The following is a 27,173-nucleotide window of genomic DNA, read 5'->3' on the forward strand; positions in this document are numbered from 1 at the left end:
AAAAAAAAAAAAAACTTGTGCAAAATCACATTCGTGATCAACTGATTCCAGAGAAGGATGTTGCCATTAACAGCCTTAATTACACATAGTAGGTGCTCAGTAAGTGGCTAAGTTGAGAATTGGATGCAAAAATACATTCAAACGTTATCTCCCTGCCATACACTCTGCATCTCATTTAATATAAATTTTCTCAATTTTAGAGAAATATGCAAAGGGACTGAAATGGCTGAGATATGGTTACATAATGACTTTTCAACAATGTCAGGTACAAGGTTTTTCTTAATGTTGATGAACAGCTTTCTCTCTCACAGAGGAATAAACAAGTGGGAACAGTTGTTCATTGAAGCAGGAAAAAATCACTCTCAAGGAGCTTGACCACTGAAGTGAGATGTGAGATTTTGGAGTCTCCATCTCCCGAGATTTTTGTAACACAGAGTGGAGAAACCAGCAGTCCTGAATGGATGAGTCATCCAGCAGGTCCTGGTGTCCATGGGGCTTAAGCTGTGTGCTCATAAGCGGCCGCCTATGAGAGGCATCCTTCATCCTTCATCTTAGGTGTCCCCAGGCCTGGAGTAGCGGGCCTCTCTTTTGAAAACACTTGGGCTAATTGCAAAAATGGAATTTCACACTCAAGCATAGAAAATGCCTGGTAGCCATCAGGTTGGCTCCAGACAAAATCGAGAGGTAGTATTTCACATTTGTCTTAAATTGTTCATCTTCCCTTTTCTCTAAGCCTGTTCCCATACCCTCCTTTTCTCACTCCTCCCTTTTGCTTCTCATTTTTTTGTTTGATCAAATTCTTCCCCACAAGCAGTTTTTGCTCCTTCTGCATGCGTACTGTGCACACAATAACTGCCTTTGAAGTATCTGCCCTCCAGAGCCCCTCTGGCCTTGTGGTCACACAAAACACACATCCTGGTCCTGATGCAGGTAGGTGGGCATGACACCCTCCCCGACACCCACCAGCCTCATCTGTGACATGGGATTCCTACCGTGAACCCATCTCCATGGATGCTTTTAGTCCTTTTAACGTTGGCTTCCGTGGGATGACAGCAGTGCCAGGGAACTGACCTCAGCACCACGTCCCACACGTGCAGCATCAAGCACCCTTGTTACACCCAAGGAAAATGAAAATACACACCTTTCTCTCTCTGGTAACAATTTTATTTCAAGGCAATTGTTATTCATTTAATCTCTACTTTTATGAGTAGTGTCTTACATGAATTGGTAATCAAATTTATAAGAGAATATACAAAGACTTCATCAGAAGCTTTTATCTTGCACTGAGATCATAATTAAATACTGTCACAAAAATGAATAGTTTGAGACTGATCTGGTAACGACTGTGCTCACATTTTAAAGTGAGTTTGTCTAATGATGAATGGTTACGTTTTTTAAAGCAGGGCAGATGAGAGGTGTGTCTGCTACTACAAGCAGGCGCCAGGCTCCTAAAAGACGGCCCATTTTTCCCCACCCATATCACTGTGGCATGTTCTAAAATTAATGCAGAGTGGATGCATTTCTTCAGATGGTGAGGGATCTTCCTGAAATAGCAATTGAAGTTAGCTATGAAAAGTCTCACTCTAACATAGGCATGCGTGGATCCAGTTATGAGAAACCACCACTGAGATTGTTACTCTGGTTTCTTGTGTCTCTCTGTCTCCCGCCATGAAGCTTTGTGGACACAAATGACCCTAGGACTCAGCAATGAGCCAGATGGGTAGAAACACAAAGCCAGAAGCTGGGAGTTGTTAGGCTTCGCAATGATAAATCATTGTTCTACCCTCCCTGTTATGACTCTGAATTTGTAACATCTTTATACAGGCAAGTCCCAGCTAGGAGAAGTTTAATTATTTATAGCTGCTGCTAGATTCAATTTTTATAAGACTTGATCGCTTGTATAAGTACTCTGTAGTCAATAAAGCGAATAAGGTAATATCAGGATGAATGTGATGTAAAAGGACTTTATTATAGTTTAGAGAGAAAGGCATTCTTCATATTTAACCAAAGTCCACTGTCTGCTGTGAACTGAGTCTCTGAAAGCTCATCTTCCCAGCAGAGCAACAACCCAACATGAAACAGAGTTAGAACAAGCATCTAGTGGCACAAGCGAAATGCAGACTTAGAGCAAAGCAAAGTACAGAATTTTAAGTACAGCAAAACTGGTAATCCCTTCCTGGGTCACAGCTATTGTCTGAATTGATGATACCAATTCTTTCAACCAAGTTTATCTGTACATCCCAAAGTCTAAATGATGGTTTCTTGCTTTTTGATTATTTATTAATGTGTTGCAAAACATTGCTATTGGAATCTTTGATATTATTTTCAGTGATATTGAGCCCTTCTGATTAAGCACTTTATATATTCTCCTATTTCTGAAAACAAATTTTTTTAAATGGTCAGCATCGTTTGATTTGGAAGTTCTACTTTGAAAATGAGAGGGAGAAAGTGATGACTTAGACTTATACACCATTTCTAAATCTTGGGAGTGAAATTAGTCAGCAACTTAACTTTAAAATGTTAGTTAAGTTGCTGTTATTACATGTTCTCTTTGTTTGTTTACTATTCACTTTTTAAAAATTGCTCCATTTTGTATCTCTACAATCAGTGACTAGCTGAAGACCTAGATAAAGGCAAAAATCCTGCCCATTCATCCATTTTTGCCTTCAAACAAACAAACATTGAACATTTACTATGTGCAGGACACTGTGCTAGACACTGGTGGTTTCATGAGCCAGGACAGGTCCCTACCCTGGGGGAGAGGGTGAGTAAGACACAAAAATAAAGGTCTCAAATAAATCATTGTATACATGGTCACAGAGGCATATGGACAAGGTACCATAAGGGACCTGTGTTTATCAGTTTTGCGTTGCTATAAAGGAACATCTGAGACTGTGAAATTTATGAAGAAAAGATTATTTGGCTCCCAGTTCTGCAGGTTGTGCAAGCACAACCAGACGTCAGCATCTGCTTGGCTTCTGGTAAGGCCTCAGAAAGCTTTTAGTTATGGTGGGAGGGAAGGTAGCCAGCATGTCATGTGTTGAGAAAGGGAGCATGAAAGAGAAAGCAAGAGAGAGATGAGGTGCCAGGCTCCTTTAAACAACCAACTCCTGAGTGAACAGAGCAAGAACTCACTCATTACCATGGGAAAGACATCAAGCCATTCATGAAGGATTCACTCCCATGACCCAACACTTCCCACCAGGCCCCACTTCCAACACTGGGGATCACATTTCAACATGAGATTTGGAGGGGACTGACATTCAAACTATGTCAGGGACCAAAGGGAAGATAGCTAGCTCCATCCAGGGTATTCATGGAAACTTGCCCCCAGAGGTAACCCACTGGATTGGCCCTGAGGTATGGGTAGGGGACCATTTGGCAGACAAAAGTGAGGTAAGCCCAACAGAAGGAGCCACATGAGGGCAGGCACAGAAGGCTGGAGGCCAGGGCATACACTTAGGGACTGAGAGGCATGCTCCAAAGTCTCCCATGCAGTACATTACAGAGAAGCAGCAAGAAGTGAGGTAGGCAGAGCCAGCTACGCAGGGCATGGCATGCGGTGACAGAGATTTGGCCTTAACCATGAACATGGAGGAGAGATTTCCCTGTTAATCATTGCATGATGATCTTGCTTTCTATTTAACTGAGAAAGCGAAGGTAATCAGAAGAGAACTTTCACATGCTCTCCTCACTTGTCTGCCCACCTATTTGCATCTGGATCACTATATCATGTCTTTCCTTCTATTTCAAAAAAGCAATTGGCCAAGACTCCAATTATCCAGAGGCAAGTAGCAGTGGGACAGCTCAACCAGATGGGACCAGGGGATGAGACATGATGAGCAGCACCCCAGCAGAGGCAGCAAACGGGCTGCAAATGTGTGTATCTTAACACCTCCAGCTTCTGCCAAGAGGAGCTCCCTCTCATCCACCCAGAGCCTACCTGGGAGAGTTAAAAGATTTTTTTCCATATTCTCATAACTTTTATTACAGCACACTGTTGTAATTGTTATATTTTATTACTAGTTATTGTTTTTAATTTCTTCCTGTGCTTAATTTATAAATAAAACCTTTTCATAGCTCTGTATATATAGGAAAAGAACACAACACGGCCAGCTCTCCATGTCCATGGGTTCCACATCTGCAAATTCAACCAACCTTGGATCAAAAATATTTTTAAAAAAATAAAAATAACCATACAACAATAAAAAATAATACAAATAAAAGCCAATATAATATAATAACTATGTACGTAGTATTTACATCATATTAGGTATTATAAGTATATTAGTCTGTTTTCACGCTGCTGATGAAGTCATACCTGAGACTGGGCAATTTATAAAGAAAAAGAGGTTTAATGGACTCACAGTTCCATGTGGCTGGGAGGGCTCACGGTCATGGCAGAAGGCAAAAGGCACATCTTACATGGCAGCAGACAAGACAGAATGACAGCCAAGCAAAGAGGGTTTCCCCTTTGTAAAACCATCAGATCTCATGGGACTTATTCACTACCATGAGAACAGTACAGGGGAAACCACCCCTGTGATTCAATTGTCTCCCACCAGGTCCCTCCCACAACATGGGGGAATTATGGGAGCAACAGTACAAGATGAGATTTGGGTAGGAACACAGCCAAACCATATCAATAAATAATCTAGAGAAGATTGAAAGTATACAGGAGGTGTAGATTATATGCAAATATTAACTATTTTATATAAGGAACTTTTGAACACCTGTGGGTTTTGGTATCTGCCAGAGACGCTGGAACCAATCCCCTGCAGACACTAAGGACAACAGTACACATAGGCTTCCATACTATCCAGGGTTTCAGGCATCCACTGTGGTCTTGAAACATACCCCCTGTAGATAAGAGGGGACTACTGTATTTAGATTGCTGCATACTTTAAGAAGCACAGTCTACCTCCTCTTTCTCTTGGAGGGTCTATTTGCAATTGAACAGAACGGATTGCCTAGGAGTGCCCAAAACTACTTGTAGGAAACTTTCACCTTTAAGACTCAAGCATACACATGTCAGCACCTAGATTTTGAACAGACTGAATATTTATCCAAAGGGATGAAGTTACCTAAGACAGGTTGCTGGATTGTAGACAAGGGAATAGTGCTATGATCTGAATGTTTGTGTTCCCTTCCAAATCCATGTATAGAAACCTAATCATCCATGTGCTTGTATAGAAAGCAGGCCCACTGGGAGGTGACTCAATCATGAGGACAAAACCTTCATGAATGGAATAAGTGCCATTATCAAAGAGAACTAGTTAGCCTCTTCCGCCACATGAGGATACAGAAGGTGCTGTCTGTGAGGAAGGTGGCCTCACCAGACACTGAATCTACCATTACCTTGATCTTGGACTTCCCAGACTCCAGAACTATGAGGAATAAATATCTATCATTTATTAGCTACTCAATTGATGGCATTTTGTCATAGCTGCCCAAACAGACTAAATCAAGCCATACTCATGTGCACTCTATGAAGGTTGACGGTAGTGTGCAAGGTGCATTAGAAGGGGTGAAAGCAGAAAGGAAGACAGCATCTCATCACAATGACTGGTATGGTTTGATTGTGTCCCCACCCAAATCTCATCTTGAATTCCCACATGTTGTGGGAGAAACCCAGTTGGAGGTAATTGAATGATGGGGGCAGGTCTTTCTTGTGCTGTTCTCATGATAGTGAATAAGTCTCATGAGATCTGATGGCTTTATAAGGCAGAGTTTCCCTGCACAAGCTCTCTCTCTCTTTGCCTGCTGCCATTCATGTAAGATGAGATTTGCTCCTCCTTGCTTTCCACCATGATTGTGAGGTTTTCCCCAGGCATGTGGAACTGTAAATCCAATTAAATCTCTTTCTTTTGTAAATTGGCCAGTCTTGGGTATGGATGAAAATATGAGCAGCATGAAAACAGACTAGTACAGTAAATTGGTACCAGTAGAGTGGGGCACTGCTGAAAAGATACCTGAAAATGTGGAAGTGACTTTGAAACTGGGGAACAGGCAAAGGTTGGAACAATTTGGAGGGCTCAGAAGAAGATGGGAAAATGTGGGAAAGTTTGGAACTCCCTAGAGACTTGTTGAATGACTTTGACCAAAATGCTGATAGTGATATGGATAATAAAATTCAGTCCGAGGTGGTCTCAGATGGAGATGAGTAACTCGTTGGGAACTGGTGCAAGGGTGACTCTTGTTATGTTTCAGCAAAGAGACTGGCAACATTTTGCCCCTGCCTAGATATTTGTGGAACTTTGAACTTGAGAGAGATGATTTAGGGTATGTGGTGAAAGAAATTTCTAAGCAGCAAAGCATTCAAGAAGTGACCTGGGTGCTGTTAAAGGCATTCGGTTTTAAAAGGGAAACAGAGCATAAAAGTGCAACAAATTTGTAGCCTGACCATGCAATAGAACAGAAAATCTCATTTTCTGAGGAGAAATTCAAGAAAACTGCAAAAATTTTTATAAGTAATGAGAAGCCAAATGTTAATCCTCAAGACAAAGTGGGAAAATGTCTCCAGGGCACGTCAGAGGTCCCCGCGGCAGCCCCTCCCATCACAGGCCCTGAGGCCTAGGAGGAAAAAGTGGTTTCATAGGCTGGGCCCAGGGTCCCCATCCTGTGTGCAGCCTAGGGACTTGGTATCCTTTGTGCCAGCTGCTCCAGCTCTGGCTGAAAAGGGCCAGCATAGAATTCAGGCTGTGGCTTCAGAAGATGCAAGCTTTAAGCCTTGGCAGCTTGCATGTGGTGTTGAGCCTTCAGCTGCAGGGAGTCAAGCATTGAGATTTCGGAAACTCCACCTAGATTTCAGATAGGTGAGCAGAAAAAAATGAGGAGAGCAGGTGGAAGTTCTCTTCTGATCACCTTTGCTTTCTCTGTTAGATAGGAAGGAAGGAAGATCATCAACTGAATGAAGAAGGTGCAAGAGTACAGAAAGGACAGTGAGTCCTGGCAAGGGCCAGGAGCACTGAGTGGACCATAGAGATGAAGCCTGGCTGCTACGTGCACTCAAGTCCCCCTGGAAGCTCAGGGTCATGAAAGAACTTAGAGTAGCAAGCCTGGGCATGTGATTTTCTCTGGACACAGTTAGTTAAGGGGTGCAGGCAGGTCAAAGCATCATTGCGGACAGGGCAGTGAAGGAAGTAAGTGACAGAGGAAGAAGGCTGCAGTTGGAGCCCAGGATGTTTGCAATGGAAATATGAACTTTCTAGCTATTCCAGGATGTGACTGTGGAATGGGGAACTGAAGTGGTGTCTAGAATGAGATCTTTGGAGAATAAGTCAGGGAATAGAGAGACCAGCTTATGTACAGTATGTGGGTATTTAACTCACCAAGAGTTAAGGCAATGGTCATATTGAAAAAACCAACAGAGAGCAGGGGAAGGGCCCTGGGGTTGTAGATGACTGTAACAGTGACTGGTCAGTCTAAGATGCAATTCAAATGCAGGGATTCCAGAAGAGGAGGGGAGCAAAGTGAGAGTCTCTGTGGAAGTGGCCATGCAGAGAACATGGCGGGTCCCCACCCACCCAGAGGCTCAATACTGGGAGGAATACAGGTGATGAGATGCTGTTTTTGGAGAAGGCAGCAGGGAAATGAAGCATTAACCTAGGTAGCAAGAAACTTGGTATCTGAGACATTTCTTCTCTTTTTAATTGATAACTAATAGTTGTGTGCGTATTAGGAGTACCTGTGCTATTTTGATACCTGTATACAATGTGTGATGATTAAATCAGAGTAACTGGGATCTCCATCACCTCAAACATTTATCTGTTCTTTGTGTTGGGAACATTATTCTTCTTCTCTTCCCTCTCTTATTCTTCTCTTATTCACTATGCATATTTGTAAAAATATAAAAAAGAGTGATGATATTGAGGCTAAAAGATAAAATGTGTTCAACGTTGGCTTTATCGGGGAAGGACATCATCCTAGCTCATAGAAAACATGTATCTGTTAATACTGAACTGTGCCTACTGTGTTTGGCTGGAGAGGCAGGAAATCCACTGTGACAGCTCTGAGCACTCCCTGACCAGTTACTTTGGTCTTTGTCCTGAGGAAATATAATAGGCAGCTTGCAACAGTGCACCATTGTTCACATTACATGAGTGGGAAGATTAAGCTCTTAATTAACAGGGAATGGGTAATTGATCATTGATAAATGCCTGAAAGTAGTCACGATTACATATGGGGCCATGAAATTGATCATTGTCTTTTTCTCCGGAAATGATCATCATTGCTTATGAATAACTTTATAATGAACACTGAGCTCCACCAAATCACTAATCACCTGGGAATGAGAGTTGTGATTCGGTAGAGTGCAGGGTTTTCTCATTGTGGGAGTCTTCCCACTCTTCATATCAGCCCCTTTGAGAGGAAGATTTCCATATTTAAATACACCCAGAAGAAAAAGGAGCAATAGAGGGAAAAAATAACAAAAAGAAAACCAATGTTTTTAAACAAAAGTGATTTGAATTCAACACCCAAGGAAACCTGGTAGCAAAGTGACTTTAAAGATAATAACTCAAAATCACAATATTAAACCTTGTTCCCAGCTCTACTCCCACTGGCACCATCTTTGTAGCGGGGGGAAAGAAAGGATGGGAAGGAAGGGAAGTAATTACAGGTATAAAGACAGAATAACAGCCAACAAGATTTAAAATTCACCTCCATTTCCTGGCTGTAATGGTCTCAAGTTGAAGATTAACTTTATCCATGTTCTTCATGTTACTGTTTCTCAAAAAAACCTTCTTGCTTAGCTATGTTCAGGCAAAGAAAGAAACAATGGGGTTCTTTCAAGTCACGGCATCTGTGGTATGTCTTCAGCAGAAAAGTTCCTCTCCTGTCAAACCTGCTGTTGCCCTGGTGCTAAGAGCATCTATATAAATAAACATGAATGGATGCAAGCATGTAGCTGTATTTTGCAAACACAAACAGTACTTCCTAGTAATGTCATAGCGTGAACTGCAAAAATGAAAGGTTCACCAGGAGAATCTTCACGAAGAGGTTGTATAAATTGTCAGCACCGGACGTGATAGTTAACACACAGAGCCTTGATCAGCCGTTGTGCAAATGTTTATTCAGACAGATTTGGAAGGGGAATTATGATGTATTCCTCCCACTGCACTTGCCTGTTTGGTCAGGCAGCAGTTAGCTCAGATTGTATGAGAAACTCGAGAGCTGTTTCAGATGACTCTGACCTGCTGGAGTAGAACTTGGGCTGACTGCGCACAGCACATTCACCATGCACAATAAGGGTCCGTGCAGGTGGACTCACTCAGCACACCAGACCTCAGGCAATCGAGATGTGTGGAGCAGAAGCAGGAAAGTGATTACTCACTTAACTGCAATGCAATGACAAAAGCGTGTGTGCTTCATCAAAACTCCACTCACCGTAACATTTATTTGAATGTCTCCCAAAGTAATTAAAAAATTGGTTTTTATTGAGAAGAGTATGTGAACTACTGTGCAATGAATATTTGCACTGTTCATATTGTGCAAAATGAAACACCCCTACAAATAAGAATCAGTCTGCCTTGACACCTCGAGTTCCACCTCACCTGATTGGCATCACAGGAAGTTAAAACAAAGGCTGACTTTCTTTGTCTCCCTTTCTGCAAACACACAAGCATTCTTCATTCGTACAAATACTGACCAAGTTAAGACTGTGTAATCATTTCTCACAGGATTTGTTCAAGCGTGTTTCTTTTTTTGTTTGTTTGTTTGTTTTTGTTTTTGTTTTTGACAGTGTCTTGCTCTGTCACTCAGGCTGGAGTGCAGTGGCATGATCATGGCTCACTGCAGCCTCAACCTCCTAGGCTCAAGTTATGCTCCCACCTCAGCCTCCTGAGTAGCTAGGACTACAGGTGTGTGCCACCACACCTGGATAATTTTTTAAGTTTTTTGTAGACAGAGGTCTCTCTATGTTGCCCAGGCTTGTCTCAAACTCCTGGCTTCAAGTGACCCTCTCTTCTCAGCCTTCCAAAGTGCAGGGATTGCAGGCATAAGTAACAGTGCCTGACCAAAGCAAACATTTTAATAGAGGAAACATTTGGTTTTTTGTTTCCTCTGCCTCTCTTTTTTTGCTCTCCTTCGTTTTGTCACGCCCTCTTCATCTCTCAGAGCTCTCCTAATGCCTCCTCCCAACGAACAAGGACTTCCACAGGTCTGCCCCACCTGGCAGGACCCATGCGTACCAGTTGTCCGGTTCTTTCTCCCAGCTCCAGAGTCCATGGGTCTCATTTTGGAAACAAATTCATGTCTACCTATTAATAATAGATAATTTTTCATAACATTACCTCTTTCATGTAATGTATTTGCACCAAAATTTGACTTCAAGCCAAAGAATTAAAAATCCAAATCCCTGTCCCCAACTCAATCTTTCTTCTCCCAGCACAGATGAAGAATCTCCTATCACTAACCCAGGAGAACACTTATGAGTTGTGAGCTCCAAAGAAAAATCTGAAGCAGCCAGGCACGTTTCATAAGCCCCGTGCAGTGAATTCATGGCTCCTGCCTTCACTGATGCCAACTGAACTAAAATAGAATAAAGAGTCACACCATCGTCTTTATCAGACTTGTTAATTTTATAGGAAGTAGCCACCCCAAGCCTCCCCAAAACAGATTCTCATATTCTCTAACCCTAGAATGGAGGCTTAGAGGATTAGAAGTTCAGAACAATTCCAGAGAGTTTGATTTTTTTAATGCTTATGAGGATAACTTGAATGGAAAACTATTAAGTAGTGTTATAGAGGAATCTGATCAAGGTGCTTCTGCGTAGAATTAAGGAGATGTTGTAAGACAGAGCCCAGGTGGAAGTCAAAATGAGACGCCCACCAGAGGGCATTCCCTGGAGGACTTCCAATACTAGAAACAGGAGGTTGAGAAGTTTGTCCAGAACATGTGCTGGGATGGCCAGGGAAATAGTGTTCTCTTTTCTCTAGGAATATGAGTTGCAAGCAAAATGCAAAGCATCCCCACAAAAAAGAAACTATACTTCTAAAGTTCATGAGAATGGCAATGCCCTGAAAATGAGCTTTCGTTAATATGTTAAACTGAATGTTCAATGGATACTAAAATTGAATAATGGGAGGTGTCTTAGTCCATTCCAGCTGCTATAGCTAAATACCTTAGACTGGGCAATACATAACAGAAATTTATTGTTCACAGTTCTGGAGGCTGGGAAGTCCAAGATCAAGGCACCGGCAGATTCTGTGTTTGACAAGGTTTTCTTGCTTCATAGATGGCACCTTCTTGCTATGGCACCCTCACATGCCAGAAGGGGCAAACAGGTTTCCTAAAGTTTCTTTTATAAAGGCATTGATCCCATCCATGAGAGTGGAACCCTTATGACCTAATCCCCTCCCAAAGGCTGCACCTCTTAATACTATTGCATGGAAGACTAGGCAATGTATTAATTTTGGGGGGGGGGGGACATAAATTTTAAGCTCATAGCAGGGAGTACGATTCTTCTTTCTTACTAATTTTCACTGCAGAAGATGGACCTCCACTGGCTGACACTCCTCACTTCTCTGTAAGTCTTGCCTCACTTGGTTCCTAGGAAAAATGGTACATTTAACTGATGGTGAAATCTGAGGTAGAGTTTCAGGAGGATTGGTACCAGTTCTTCTTTGTATGTTTGGTAGAATTCGTCTGTAAACTCACCTGCTCTTGAGCTTTTTGTTGTTGCTGGGAGACTTTTTATTGATTCAAGCTCACTATTTGTTACTGGTCTCTTCAGGATTTCTATTTCTTCCTGGTTTAATGTTGGGAAGTTGTATGTTTCCAGGAATTTATTATTATTATCTTTTTTTGTTTGTTTTTTTGAGATGGAGTCTCACTCTGTCGCCCAGGCTGGTGTGCAGTGGCTGGATCTCAGCTCACTGCAAGCTCCGCCTCCCAAGTTTACATCATTCTCCTGCCTCAGCCTCCCGAGTAGCTGGGACTACAGGCACCCGCCACCTCACCCGGCTAGCTTTTTGTATTTTTTAGTAGAGACGGGGTTTCACCGTGTTAGCCAGGATGGTCTCGATCTCCTGACCTCATGATCCGCCCGTCTCGGCCTCCCAAAGTGCTGGGATTACAGGCTTGAGCCACCGTGACTGGCCCGTTTCCAGGAATTTATCCATTTCCTCTATGTTTTCTAGTTTGTGGGCATATTGTTGTTTCTAGTAGTCTCTGATGATCTGTTGCATTTCTGTGGTAACATTTGTAATATCTCCCTTTGAATTTCCGCTCATGTTTATTTGGACATTTTCTTTTCATAGTCAAGCTAGGAATCCATCAATTGTCTTCATCTGTTTCATTTTGTTCCTCATTTGTATTGTTCTTTTTTCTCAATCTCATTGAGTTCTCCTCCTATCTTTGAAGTAAATAACTCCATATGCATGACTCTTTGTCTTAGGGAAAAAGCTGTGCTCAGAGAGCCGGTGTTCTCTGTGACCAGTGCTGTGAGCTGCACAAAGTCTCACAGTTGTGAGGTGAATTGTGTCCCGGCCCCACCACCCAGTAGACATATTGAAGTCCAAATCCCAGTGAGAGATGAAGCCAGCTGGACTTCCTGGGTCAAGTGGGGACTTGGAGAACTTTTCTGTCTTACAAGAGGATTGTAAAATGCATCAATCAGCACTCTGTAGTTAGGATTGTAAAATGCACCAATCGGCGCTCTGTGGTGAGCTAGAGGTTTGTAAAATGGACCAACCAGCACTTTGTAAAATGGACCAATCAGCAGGACGTGGTCAGGGTCAAATAAGGGAGTAAAAGCTTGTCACCTCAGCCAGCAGCAGTAACCTGCTTGGGTCCCCTTCCATGCTGTGGAATCTTTGTTATTTTGCTCTCCACAAAAAAATCTTGCTGTTGCTCACACTTTGGGTCCACACCACCTTTAAGAGCTGTAACACGTACTGCCAAGGTCCGTGGTTTCGTTCCTGAAGTCAGTGAGACCATGAACCCACCAGAAGGAACACTCACGACACACCTGGACCTCAAAATGTGACCTTATTTGTAAATAGAGTCTTTGTAGATGAAATTGTTAAGGTGAAGTCATAAGCGCAGGCTCTAAATCCGACATGAATAGTGTTGTTATAAGAAGAAAATTTGGCCGGCCACAGTGACTCACAGCTGTAATCCCAGCACTTTGGGAGGCTGAGGTGGGCAGATCACCTGAAGTCAAGAGTTAGAGACCAGCCTGGCCAACATGGTGAAACCCCATCGCTACTAAAAATAGAAAAATTAACCAGGCATGTTGATGCATGCCTATAATCCCAGCTACTCAGGAGACTGAAACAGGCGAAATGCTTGAACCTGGGAGGTAGAAGTTGCAGTGAGCCGAGATCATGTCACTACAATCCAACGTGGGTGACAGAGCAAGACTCCATCTCAAAAAAGAAGAAGGAGAAGAAGAAAAAAAAATTGGACACAGACTGAGATAAATAGGGAGAAGGCCATGAAAGTGCAGAAGTGGAGATCTAAGTGATGCAGCCGCAAGCCAAGGATTGACAGCTCCACCAAAAGCTAGGAAGAGATAAGGAAGGACTCCCACTTATGGGGTTTGGAGGGAAGAAGACCCTGCCAACACCTTAATCTTGTACTTCTAGCCTTCAGAACTATGAGACAACAAATTCCTATTGCTTTAAGCCATCTAATTTGTGGTACTTTATTATGGCACCTGTAGCAAACCAGCACACCCGTCCCAACACGTGGCCTCCCTGATCCCTGAGACACAACAATATTGAAACTGGGCCAATGAAGAACCTTATATTGGCTTCTAAGTGTTCAAGTAAAAGGAATAGTTGCACATGTCTCACTTTAAATCAAACGCTAGAAATGATTAAGCTTGGTGGGGAAGGCCAGCGCTGTGCTGCCTGGTAGTGGAGAGGGGCCTGCTTCTGGGCTCGGTATTCACAAGCACGCTTGGCTGTCAGCCCTAAGGCCACATTCTCCAACTTTGCTCTTTTTAACTTGATATTTTGCCCCTATCTGTCTCTCCTGGTTTAAATTTTCAAATTCTTTAGATCCCCAGCAGAGTTGAGAATGACATTTATGGGGAGCCCTTCAAAAACACAAACCTCACACAGCTAAATAAGGTATACCACACAACCCTCCACAATGGGGGCAATCTCTTAGGAGACAAAAACTATCTTTCCAAGTACGTATTTCTTGTCCTATAACCTCCCTCGGTATTCCATACGTTTTTCTAACAACATAGCTAAATGGAAAGTTGTTGAAAGAAATAAAGTTAATAAAATCAAGAAGTTGTTGAAATAAAGAATGTTGACCACAACTGTCATACTATGATATAAATCTTAATTTTTAGGTTAAACATAGTACTATAACTGGCCTTAGGATAGAAAGAACTGGGAGTTTTAAAATGAGAGGCCAATGTTCAGCGCACTATGGCAACCACAGAGCGGAAGACAACCCTGGCCAGACAGCTGCCACTCCAGCAACTTAACGTAACATCCACATTTGGAGACGAGGAGGTGGGGTCCCAAAAGCAGCAAAGTGCAGAGCTCATTTTCCATTTCGAAGTCCAGATAGTTTTCCAGGATTCCAAATTGTTATCATGAAAGTGCTTCACTCACTGCCAAGGAAATCATTTCCATTTGACACGGTGCATGTCTTATTTGCAAAGGTATGCTTCCCTGATCTTGCTGCACCCTTGGGAGATGAAAAGTGCACAGCTCGGGCTCCTGATTGGGCCAAAGCTTCAGGACAGAATCAGGGACATTTACCAGGAACAAACAGCCCAGCTTATACACTAGCCACAGTGAAGGTAATCAGTGGGGAAATGAGAGTCCATTGCATTCTGCTGATTTTTAAGTTGACCTCCACTCGTTCTTCAGAGGCATCTTCCTTCACAAACTGGATTATACCATAGTTCATTGCTTTGCTTACAGAAGCCTCTTGCATCTCCTCATCTCTGATCCTGGAAACAAGTTCTCCAGCTTTTTACATCTGGCCACAGACTGGGTGAAGTGTGAGCAGCTGGAGGACAATTCTATTATCTCCAGAAGCTGCTCCTCTACCCACAGAATGATCCTGAAGCCTCTAGGGAGGCATAGCAAATGCACTTCCCTACTCCTCTATTTCCATCATAAATCACAATGGGCAGCACCACATGCACACTATACTTCACTTTCGGAGCTCCATGGAGTTCCAAGTCAGCTAAGGGCATATCTTCTGTGTTGTGCATACTTTATTTACTTATTTTCATTTTATTTTATTTGAGACAGAGTCTCACTCTGTCATTGAGGCTGGAGTACAGTGGTATAATCTCAGCTCACTGCAGCCTCCACCTCTCGGGTTCAAGCGATTCTCCTGCCTCAGCCTCCCAAGTAGCTGGGATTACAGGTGTACGCCACCATACCCAGCCAATTTTTGTATTTTTAGTAGAGACAGGGTTTCACTACTAAAACCTGTTGGCCAGGCTGGTCTTGGTCTACTGACCTCAGGTGATCCACCCTCCTCAGCCTCCCAAAGTGCTGGGATTACAGGCGTGAGCCACCATGCCTGGCCCATAATTTAGCTTTTAAGAGTAGATACACTTCCAAGAAAACAATTATTTGCTCAGCTACAAGCATGCCTCGTTTTATTGTGCATTGCTTATTGCTCTTTGCAGATGGCACGCTCTTTACAAATTGAAGGTTTGGGGCAACCCTGCATCAAGCAAGCATCTTGACACCATTTTTCCAACAGCGTGTGCTCACTTAGTGCCTGTGGGTCACATTTTGATAATTCTCACAATTTCAGACTTTTTCATTATTATAATATCTATTATGGTGACCTATGGTTAGTGGTATTGCACATTACTACTGTAATTGTTTTGCCTATGTAAGGTAGCAAACTTAATCTGTAAATGTTGTATGCGTGTCTTTGGTTTTGCTGACCAGCCATTCTCCCATCTCTCCCTCTCCTCAGGCCTTCCAGTTATGTGAGACGCAAGAATATTGAAAGTAGGCCAATGAATAACTCTACAATGGCCTCTGAGTGTTCAAGTGAAAGGAAGAGTCACACATCTCTCACTTGAAATCAAAAGCTAGAAATGATTAAGCTTAGTGAGGAAGGCAAGTTGAAAGCTGAGACAGGCTGAAAGCTAGGCAGGCCTCTTGCACCAGCCAAACCGTGAATGTAAAGGAAAAGTTCTCAAAGCAAATTAAAAGTGCTACTCCAGTGCACACAGGAATGATAAGAAAGTGAAACAGGCTTGTTGCTGATAGGGAGAAAGTGTGAGTGGTCTGGATAGATCAAACCAGCCATGACATTCCCTTAAGCCAAAGCCTAATCCAGAGCAAGATCCTAACTCTCTTCAACTCTATGAAGGCTGAGAGAGGTGAGAAAGTTACAGAAGAAAAATGTGGAGCCAAATTGGTTCATAAGATTGAGAGAAAGAAGTTATCTCCACAACATAAAAGTGCAAGGTTCTGAAGTGCCAAGTGTTGATGGAGAAGCTGCAGCAAGTTATCCAGAAGATGCAGCTAAGATCATTGATAAAGGTGGCTACACTAAACAACAGATTTTCAATGTAAACAAAACAGCTTTCTATTGCAAGAACATACCATCTAGATCTTTCTTAGCTAGAAGGAAGGGTGAAGACAATGACAGACTTCATAGCTTCAAAGAGTTTTGAGGCTGACTCAAAGTTAAGTGAAGGGTTAATGCAGCTGGTGACATTAAGTTAAAGCCAATACTCATTTACCATTCCAAAAATCCTAGGGCCATTAAGAACGATGCTAAATCTACTCTACCTGTGCTCTAGAAATGGAACAACAAAGCCCGGATGACGGCACATCTGTTTACAGCATGGTTTACTGAATATTTTAAGCCCACTGTTGAAACTTGCTCAGAAAAAAATATATTCTGTTCAAAATATTACTGCATGTTGACAATGCAACTGGTCACCCAAGAGCTCAAGAGATGCACAAGGAGATTGTACAAGGAGATGAATGTTGTTTTCTTGCCTGCTAACACAGCATCCATGCTGCAGCCCATGGATCAAGGAGTCATTTCAACTCTCAAGTCTTATTATTTAAGAAACACATTTCATAAGGCTGTAACTGCCACAGACAGTGATTCCTCTGGAGGATCTGGGCAAAGTAAATTGAAAACTTTCTGGGAAGGATTCACCATTCTAAATGCCATTAAAAACATTCACAACTCGTGAGAGGAGGTCAAAATACCAACATTAACAGGAATTTGGAAGAAGTTGATTCCAACCTTCATGGATGACTGAGGGATTCAAGACTTCAGTGGAGGAAGTCACTGCAGATGTGGTGGAAATAGTAATAGAACTAGAATGAGAAGTGGAGCCTGAAGATGTGACTGAATTGCTTCAATTTCATGACAAAAATCTAATTGAATTGAGCAAAGAAAGTAGCTTCTTGAGATGGAATCTACTCCTGGTGGAGATGCTGTGAACACTGTGGAAATGACAACAAATTACTGAGAATATTCCATAAACTTGGCCAGTAAAGCAACAACAGGGTTTGAGAGACTTGCCTCCAATTTTGGAAGTTCTACTGTGGGGAAAATGCTATCCAACAGCATTGCATGCTACAAATGAATCTTTCCTGAAAGAGTTCATCAATGCAGCAAACTTCGTTGTTTTACCTTAAGAAATTTTCACAACCACCCCAGCCTTCAGCAGCCAACACCCTGATCAATCAGTAGACATCAGTGAGGTAACACACTCTACCAGCAAAAAGATTACAACTTGCTGAAGGCTGATGATTAGCGGCATTTTTTAGCAATAAAATATTTTCAATTAAGGTATGTCCATGTTTTTACACATAATGCTACTGCAGTTGTACAGTGTAGTAGAAACATAACTATGACGTGCACTGGGAAATTTGCATAACTGTCTTTGTTGCAATATTTGCTTTATTGCAGTGGTCTGGAACTAAACCTGCAATATCTTTGAGGTATGCCTGTATTTGGGAATAGTTTTCCCTACAAAGGGAAAAAATGCATCTGTAATTAAAGTTAAAAATGCATATAGCATTATTCTCTCTGCTCCCATCATTCTCTAAAATCAGCAGAGATCTGGGAGAGCCAAATGCTTCTTACAACAAGCCCATGACCAGAACCCCTTAATTGTCAGCTGGCTCCATATAGAGCTCATAATAGTCAATAGTTTGTCTTCAAGCAGATCTTAGATGAGAGGGAGCACAGACTTTGAATTCAGACACTTCTAGGTTTGAATCCAGCCTCTACTCATTGTGAACTGCTTGATGAGATATTTAACCTTTCTGATTTTCAAATTTTTTATCTCTAAAATGCAAATAGTAATATGTTTTTCCAGGAAATTATTGTGAAATTAAATAGCATGTGTGCAATGTACCTACCCTCTGTAAGTGATTCTGCCAAATGTAACATTTATTTGCCCAATCAAGAACGGAGACTGGGTGCGGTGGCCCACACCTGTAATCCCAGCACTTTGGGACACCAAGGTGGAAGGATCACTTGAGGCCAGGAGTTCAAGACCAGCTTGAGCAAAATAGCAAAATCCCATCTCTGCAAAAAATTACAAAATTAGCCAGGCATGGTAGTATGCCTGGAGATTGAGGTGGGAGGATCACTTGAGCCCAGGAGTTCAAGACTGCCATGATCTTGCCACTGCACTCCAGCCTAAGCAAAATAGCATGACCTCATCTCTTATTAAAAAAAAAAAAAAAAAGAATGAGATGATAATGATGATGATAATGATGACAGTAAATGCTTATGTGGCATTTAAAACATGTCAGGCACTGTTCTAAACTCTCAATATTGATTCACGTAATCTGCACATGGACCTACAAAGTGTTCTACAGATAATGAAATCAAGACCCAGGGAGGTTAAGTAATGTGTCCAAGGTCACACAGCAAGTAAACAGTTGAGCCAGGACTCTGTTCCAGACAATCGCTCTTCAGTCCATGTTCCTAATCATTCCTCTGGATTGCCTTTTGCTGCATAGTGATAATTACAGTGGTCCTGACTCCCAATTTTCCCTTCTAAAGGCAGCTCTTTAATCTCCCTTTTCCTGTTGCCTTGAAAAGGTGCTGCTGAAATTTCCCACACGTCTGGCAATCACTGGTTTTTCTCCAAGGCTCTGAGTGGTCTCTCCTGCCTTTCTCTCCCCCTTATAGGACACCCCCATCTCCTTCTCCATGCTGCAGCCATGCGGGCCTCCTTTCAGTTCCTCATGCTCACCATACTTCCTTTTGTGTATGGAGCACTCTTTGCTCCCCATTTCTCCCAGAATGCCCTTCAAATCTCAACCCAACTGTTATCTCCCCCGGGAGGCCTTGCAGGACCTCCCTGATCAGGTGGTTTTCCCCATATGCATGGCTCCAAGGACTCTCCCACTCAGCTTCTGCCTGTAGAGTGGGGACTATGTGGCCCTTTTTGCTCACCCTGTGCCCATAGAGCCTGGTCTAGTGCCACACACATTAGGAGCTCGAAAAATATTTGCAAAACGAACGAGTGAGCTTTGCTCTGTGTTTGGAAGTGGCTGGCGGTGTCTTCTTCCCACAGGTTCTCTTAACTCACTTCTGCTGCTCCCCACAGGCTTGGGAAAATCTTCAGGAAGTCTTTGCAGATACAGAAAATGTCCTTCTATTGGAGTAGAGGACTCAGGGATCACCTTTCTTTCATCATTCAAAATATAACTCAAAATATTATTCATTGGGAAATGCAAATGAAAACAATAATGAAATGTTGCTACATACCTATTAAAATGGCCAAAATCCAAAAGACTGACAACATCAAATACTGGCCAGGTTGTGGAGCAACATGAACTCTCATTCACTGCAGGTGGGAGTGCAAAATGGCATAGCCACTTTGGAAGGCAGTTCGGCAGTTTCCTACAAAACTAAACATACTTGGCTGGGCATGGTGGTTCACGTGTGTAATCCCAACACTTTGGGAGGCTGAGGCAGTGGATCACCTGAGATCAGGAGTTTGAGACCAGCCTGGCCAACATGGTGAAACCCTGTCTCTACTAAAAATACAAAAATTAGCCAGGTGTGGTGGCACACACTTGTAATCCTCACTACTTGGGAGGCTGAGGTAGGAGAATCACTTGAGCCTGGGAGGTGGAGGTTGCAGTGAGCCAAGATCCCACCACTGCACTCCATCTTAAAACAGAGACAGAGTGAGACTCCATCTTAAAAAAACCACAATGAGATACCATCTCACATCAGTTAGAATGGCAATCATTAAAAAGTCAGGAAACAACAGGTGCTGGAGAAGATGTGGTGAAATAGGACACTTTTACACTCTTGGTGGGACTATAAACTAGTTCAACCATTGTGGAAGACAGTGTGGTGATTCCTCAAGGATCTAGAACTAGAAATACCATTTGACCCAGCCATCCCATTACTGGGTATATACCCAAAGGATTATAAATCATGCTGCTATAAAGACACATGCACACATATCTTTACTGCGGCACTATTCACAATAGCAAAGACTGGGAACCAACCCAAATGTCCATCAATGATAGAGTGAATTAAGAAAATGTGGCACATATACACCATGGAATACTATGCAGCCATAAAAACGGATGTATTCACGTCTTTTGTAGAGACATGGATTAAGCTGGAAACCATCATTTTCAGCAAACTATCACAAGGACAGAAAACCAAACACTGCATGTTCTCACTCATAGGTGGGAATTGAACAATGGGAACTCTTGGACACAGGATGGGGAACATCACACACCGGGGCCTGCCATTAGTGGGGGGAGGGGGGAGGGATAGCATTAGGAGATATACCTAATGTAAATGACGAGTTAATGGGTGCAACACACCAACATGGCACATGTATACATATGTAACAAACCTGCACGTTGTGCACATGTACCCTAGAACTTAAAGTATAATAAAAAACAAACAAACAACAACAAAAAAACTAAACATACCTTTAACATACAATCTGACAATCACAATCTTTGCTATTTACCTAAAAGAGTTGAAAACATGTCCACACCAAAAATTCATATAGATGTTTACAGTAGCTTTTTTCATAATTGCTAAAGCTTGGAAACAACCAAGATGGAATATCATTCAGTGCTAGAAAGACATCAGTTCTTAGTCCATGCAAAGACATGGAGGAAATTTAAATGCATATCACTAAGAAAAAGAAGCCAATATGAAAAGGCTACCTACTGTATGATTCCAACCATATGATATTTTGAATATTGCAAAACTATGAGGACAGTGAAAAGAGTAGTGGTTGCCAGGGGTTGGAGGTTGGATGGTGCAAACAACAGTCAGAACACAGAGAATTTTCAGGGCAATGAAAGTACTCTGTATGATACTATCATGATAGATACATGTCATTAGACAAATGTAGTATATGTGCCTAAACTCATAGCATGCACAACACCAAGAGTGAGCCCTAATGTAAACCATGGACTTTGGTGATAATGATGTGTCAGTGTGGGTTCATCCATTGTAACAAATACACCCCTTGGTGGGTGACATTGTTAACTGGGGAGGCTGTGCAGGTGTAGAGGGAGGAGATAGATGGAATATCTCTGTACCTTCCTCTGAATTTTGCTATGAACCTAAAACTGCACTAAAAAAATGAAGCCCCAAAAAATACTATTAGTTGCAACCTTAAAAGCATGATAAGGATATTGAAAAGGCAATAGAGTATACACACGAGGCTGTATCCACGGTTACCTGTGACTGCACTGTAATCAACAAATCCTTGCCCAACGCCCAATAACAATTGTTCTGATTCAAAATGAGTGGAATATTTGCAAATCCTTTACAAGAGAGTTCCCTGCAGGGTCTTCGTTTCCCCCAACTTGCAACAGAACACTTGGATTTCAAATCTGAGTATGGTTTAGCTTGTGGCAGCCAGCAGCTTTCCATTTTGGGGCAATTTCCTATGTATGGTGAGAAAGAGATGGAATTCCAGTGAAGGAAGTGACAGGAACTCTTTGCCTTCCTGTATTTACTGTTCTCTTAACTTGGGCATCTTCAACTCAAAATACTTGGCAAGCAGTTTTTTTCTTTTTTTTTTCTTTTTTTTTTTTTTTTTGAGACAGAGTCTCGTTCTGTCGCCCAGGTGTGGCGCGATCTCGGCTCACTGCAAGCTCCGCCTCCCGGGTTTACGCCATTCTCCTGCCTCAGCCTCCCGTGTAGCTGGGACTACAGGCGCCCGCCACCTCGCCCGGCTAGTTTTTTGTATTTTTTTAGTAGAGACGGGGTTTCACCGTGTTCGCCAGGATGGTCTCGATCTCTTGACCTCGTGATCCGCCCGTCTCGGCCTCCCAAAGTGCTGGGATTACAGGCTTGAGCCACCGCGCCCGGCCAGCAGTTTTTTTCTTAAGAGGTATTTTTTATTTTATTTTACTCTTTGAGACTCATATTCCTGACCATGGTAAGTACTCTTTTATTCAATCACAGAGAATGTGGCATACAAATATTTTAGCATTTTAACTAATTGCATTTTCATTATGCTTGTCCTGAGGCTTCCTGGGCTGAGTAAAATGTATTAAATCTCAAAGAGAAAAACCATGACTGCAATTAGCTCCTAAGTGGGATCGGTTTCAGTTTTAGATGGAAGAAGCATTTTAATATGACCTTAGTAGCACAGATAGTCTCTGGAGGGCTTATTCTAATGACTGTCCAGGCTCCTGGCCCCAAAATTAGCAATATCTCCCCAACACACACACACACACACACACACACACACACACACACACACACACTTAATGCCTATTATTACTCCACTATTTCTTTAGCTCTTGAAGGCTTCCTGGCCTTTTAAAATACCACTCCAAGGTATTAAGCCTTATCAGTTCATAGCTTTGTTATCAGCTAACACCTTAGTTGACAACCAGCTGCGAGTGAAAGTGTGCCAGGAATGTGACCTGGATAGGTGCTGGGCCTGGGGGAGGGGAAGGGAGTTGTCTTGGGGAGAAGAAAAAGGCTGTGTGGGAAAGGGAGAGTCTAGTGACAGCCTGGGACAGCAGGATGCTGGCCTTGCTGCCAATAGGCATGTTTCGCTCAATGCTAGAGTTCAGCTTCCCAGACAGAAATGCCCCTGTCCAGGGAGCTAAGGAGCTGAAGGAGCCAGAAAGGGCTCCACTCCCCTCATCCCTTCTTCATTCTCTGCTCAGCCTGCAACAGAGCTAAGGGGGTTCTGCAGACCCTGCTGCAGTCACCAGACACATGTCTCCTCCCACTTCTCAGAGGATGAAATCAGCCTCATCCATATTGACCATGTAGCTCTTCTATATTACCAGCACAAGCTAGCTAAAAGTGCTGGAATATTTACTGCATCTCAAACAGCATTCTGAATGCTTTGTGCCCGTCTTCTGATTTAATCCTCACTGCAGCTATGTAAGTAGATGACAGACCACAGTTGACCCTTTAAGAATATGGGTCTGAACTGCAGGGGATCACTTACATGTAGATTTTCTTCCACCTCTGCCACCAGAGACAGCAAGACAATCCCCTCCTCTTCCTCCTCCTCAGCCTACTCAAAGTGAAGATGATGAGGATAAAGACCCTTATGGTGACCACTTCCACTTCATGAATAGTAAATACATTTTCTCTTCCTTATGGTTTTCTTAATAATATTTTCTTTTCTCTAGCTTACTTTAAGAAAACAGTAGGCCGGGTGCTGTGGCTCACGCCTGTAATCCCAGCACTTTGGGAGGCCAAGGCGGGTGGATCACGAGGTCAGGAGATCGAGACCATCCTGGCTAACACAGTGAAACCCCATCTCTACTAAAAATACAAAAAAATTAGCTGGGCATGGTGGTGGGCATCTGTAGTCCCGGCTAGTTGGGAGGCTGAGGCAGGAGAATGGCATGAACCCAGGAGGAGGAGTTTGCAGTTAGCCGAGATTGCGCCACTGCACTCCAGCCTAGGAGACAGAGCAAGACTCCGACTAAAAAAAAAAAAAAGAATACTGTATAGAATACATATGTTATACAAATGTGTGTTAATTGACAATTTATGTAATGGGTAAGGTTCTGGCCGAACAGTAGACCGTTAGTAGTTAAGTTTTTGGTCAGTCAAAAGTTATACAAGAATTTTCAACTGTGAAGTGGGTCAGTGCCTCTAACCCTCACATTGTTCAGGGTTTAACTGTTTGTGATTCACCATCATCTACAAATTAGAACTGAGGTTTAAAAAAAAGTAAAGCAACTTGGCCGAGAGCACATAGTTAGTATACAGGAGAAATACTATTAAAAAGGATTCAAACTCAGGTTTGTCTAACTCCAGAGCCTGGAATTTTAGCCACTATACCTTTTAACTTCTTTATGTTTATAAAGTGCTTTTTAAAAGCTAGTATTTTACCTGCTGTCAAAAAATTCTGGGAAATACAGAGGCTGTGCATGTTCTGTTATTTCCATTCTAGACATTTAAAAGTGAGGACAGAAACTTAGTGGCCCTGGGTCCTCAGTCAATTACAGAGCATGGACAGAAATATCCCCTAGGTCCCATCCAAGACTTCCTGTAGGAAGAACCTATCTTATCTCCTTCAATAATACAAGTCATATTTTCATTTGTTTGCTGATTTTAGCATTTGTTCTATACAGTTGTCTCTCAATATCTGAAAGGGATTGGCTCCAGGGCTTTCTGCAGATACTGAAACACAAAGATGTTCAAGTCCCAGATATAAAATTGTGTGGTATTTGCATATAACATTCACATATCCTTTGACATGCTTGAAATCATCTCTAGATTACTTATAATACCTAATATAATACAAATGCTATGTAAACTATTATTATACTGTATTATTTGGGGAATAATGACAAGACGTAAAAGTCTATATATGTTCAATACAGACCTAATCATCCTTTTTTAAAAAATATTTTTGATCCACATTGGTTGCATCTTCAGATGTGGGACCCACAGATCCCAAGGGCCCACTGTATCTACCACCGAGAATACGTCTTTGACAGAGATAAACACAGCAAAACTTGATCTGTTCAATCCATTCATGGACCCAACTGTGTGTTTCTGGGTACCATTAAGGTAAAAATTATGACATTAGGAAGCTCTAATCAGAGTGAATGGCATCCGCCATGATTATCCTAAGTGTTCCCTAAGGCCTCCCTCAAGCTCAGGACAGTCCCCTGAAGAAACAGAGCAGAGGGGCCACAAAGTGGCTGCCAGCGAAGAAATTTTAACAACCAACCCCAGGTTTTTATTGACTTAAAGGAAAATAGACTCAAGAGAGAAATTCCAATGAAACTCCAGGTAAGTCAAAGGTTTGTTTTTGTTTCTACAGATTAGTTCTCACACATTTCCTGTTACTAGACTTAATTTTGGTAATGTGTAATTATAACCACAAACCTACCATTAAGCAATGAATATTTAAAGTCTATTTCCTGATGAACTCAAGAAAGGGCAGAGGTTAATTGGGCCGTTCCTAGTTAAAATGTCATAAACATAAAGATATAGCTTCTCACCTTCACATAGGGCCTTGCGACATTATCAGAACCAGGGACGGTTCCACAGTTTAGCAAAAGGTAGACACGTGAATGTCTTAGTTTCAGAGAAACCCGTCTCATGTGTCTTAACTATGCTGCACTAAATAAACGACTCAAACTTCCTGAAATCTTAAGAAAACACAAAAGGCCCTTAGTCTTAGAGTCTGGGCCTCACCAATATGACCTTACATCCCTGCCCTTGCTGCAAAGAACAGAAGCAACTGAAATTTATACTCATCATCAATTACACAGAATCAGATCTGTCACCAGGCTCCAGAGCTGAATTTTCCTAAGGAAAATGAATAGCATATATTAACCAAAAGTCTAAAGGGGATTTAGAAGAGGGGGAGAGGGAATTCCAGAAAAGAGTTACAAAAGGGCCTGTGTGTAACCACAGATATGCACTGAAAAGTGAGTTCCAAATCACTTAGCTTTGCTGCCTGGAAATTCAATCAATGCATCCAAAGAATAAAAAAATTATATATATAACAGTTTTTCCAAAACACAATTATGGATTTCCATTTAGAATTTCAGTGAAAAATGATGAGGATGATCATCGGTAGCAGAAATAAAATGAAGAGAACAGCTCAATGCCTAGGTATTTTCTTTCCAAGATTTTTTATCTTGAATCAGCAAAACAGATTGGCAAATGCTGAAAGAGTCATGTGAAAGTTGCACTAGAATCCACATCATAATAGGCAAATAACTGCTAGGATAGGGTATTTACAAATAATTTTCAAGTAGAGTAAGCCAGGACAACTGCTATAAAGACTTCAAATCATATTCCTCTTTTTAATTAATTGCCTAAATTATTTATTTCAACTTTTATTAAAACAAAGAAACAAACTTGTCCCGAGCTGCTGAGGACTTTGAAACCTTTCTAGAATCAGCTCAGCATATTTCTGGAACCCACATTCCTGGGACAAGAGAAGAATGTGTCAACAGAAAAGACTTGTGAACTAATTTCTCACAGGGACAAGCTAAGAAATGTCTTTATCAGAAGACACCCATAGCTGAAGGAAGATTTTTATGTTGCTGGCACATTCTCTGACTACTCATTCAGAGCTTTGGAGACAGTCTTTCCAATAGAATATCTTACTTTACTTACTGAAAGAGAGTCTGATATTTTAAATTATTTGAATCATCTAGTCTAAAAAGAAATTCCATTTTAATTGAAGAAGTTCAAGAATGCTACTAGGAAGGGGAAAGTAGTGGTGGTTTTCATATTTGAGAAGATAAACCGAAAGATACAAAACAAAAATTTTCTGGATTTGTATCTTCACATATTTTTACTCTAAGAATATAAATCTCAGACTGGGAAAGGCAGTACAGTGCTTAAAATGTTGCCCTTGTGTCTCATATGCAAGAGTGAGTTCTACGAAGGAATATATTCAGCCAGATTCTCTTAGTAAGTGAAAGACTGAGAAAGGTCACTTCAGGAGGCCACGGCCACAGTCCTTGACACTTTCTGAAAAAGCATTGGGTTTTGGTTATGCACAAACTAAGAAAGATGAGATTGCCCAGGCCATCTGAACTCTCAGGATTATCCCACGATGAACACGTAACCTGCTCTGCAACTTCCTTCAAAGAAAAAAAAGATTTCCCTCTCTGATAGAATATATTTAAATAGAAATTTATTAAAATAAACAAGAAAAAAAAAAACAGAATATGTCCTTTAGGATAAGCCAAAAAACAGGCCAGACACAGTGACTCACACCTGTAATCTCAGCACTTTGG

Source organism: Rhinopithecus roxellana, chromosome 11, assembly GCF_007565055.1.
Source record: "Rhinopithecus roxellana isolate Shanxi Qingling chromosome 11, ASM756505v1, whole genome shotgun sequence".
Lineage (NCBI taxonomy): Eukaryota > Metazoa > Chordata > Mammalia > Primates > Cercopithecidae > Rhinopithecus > Rhinopithecus roxellana.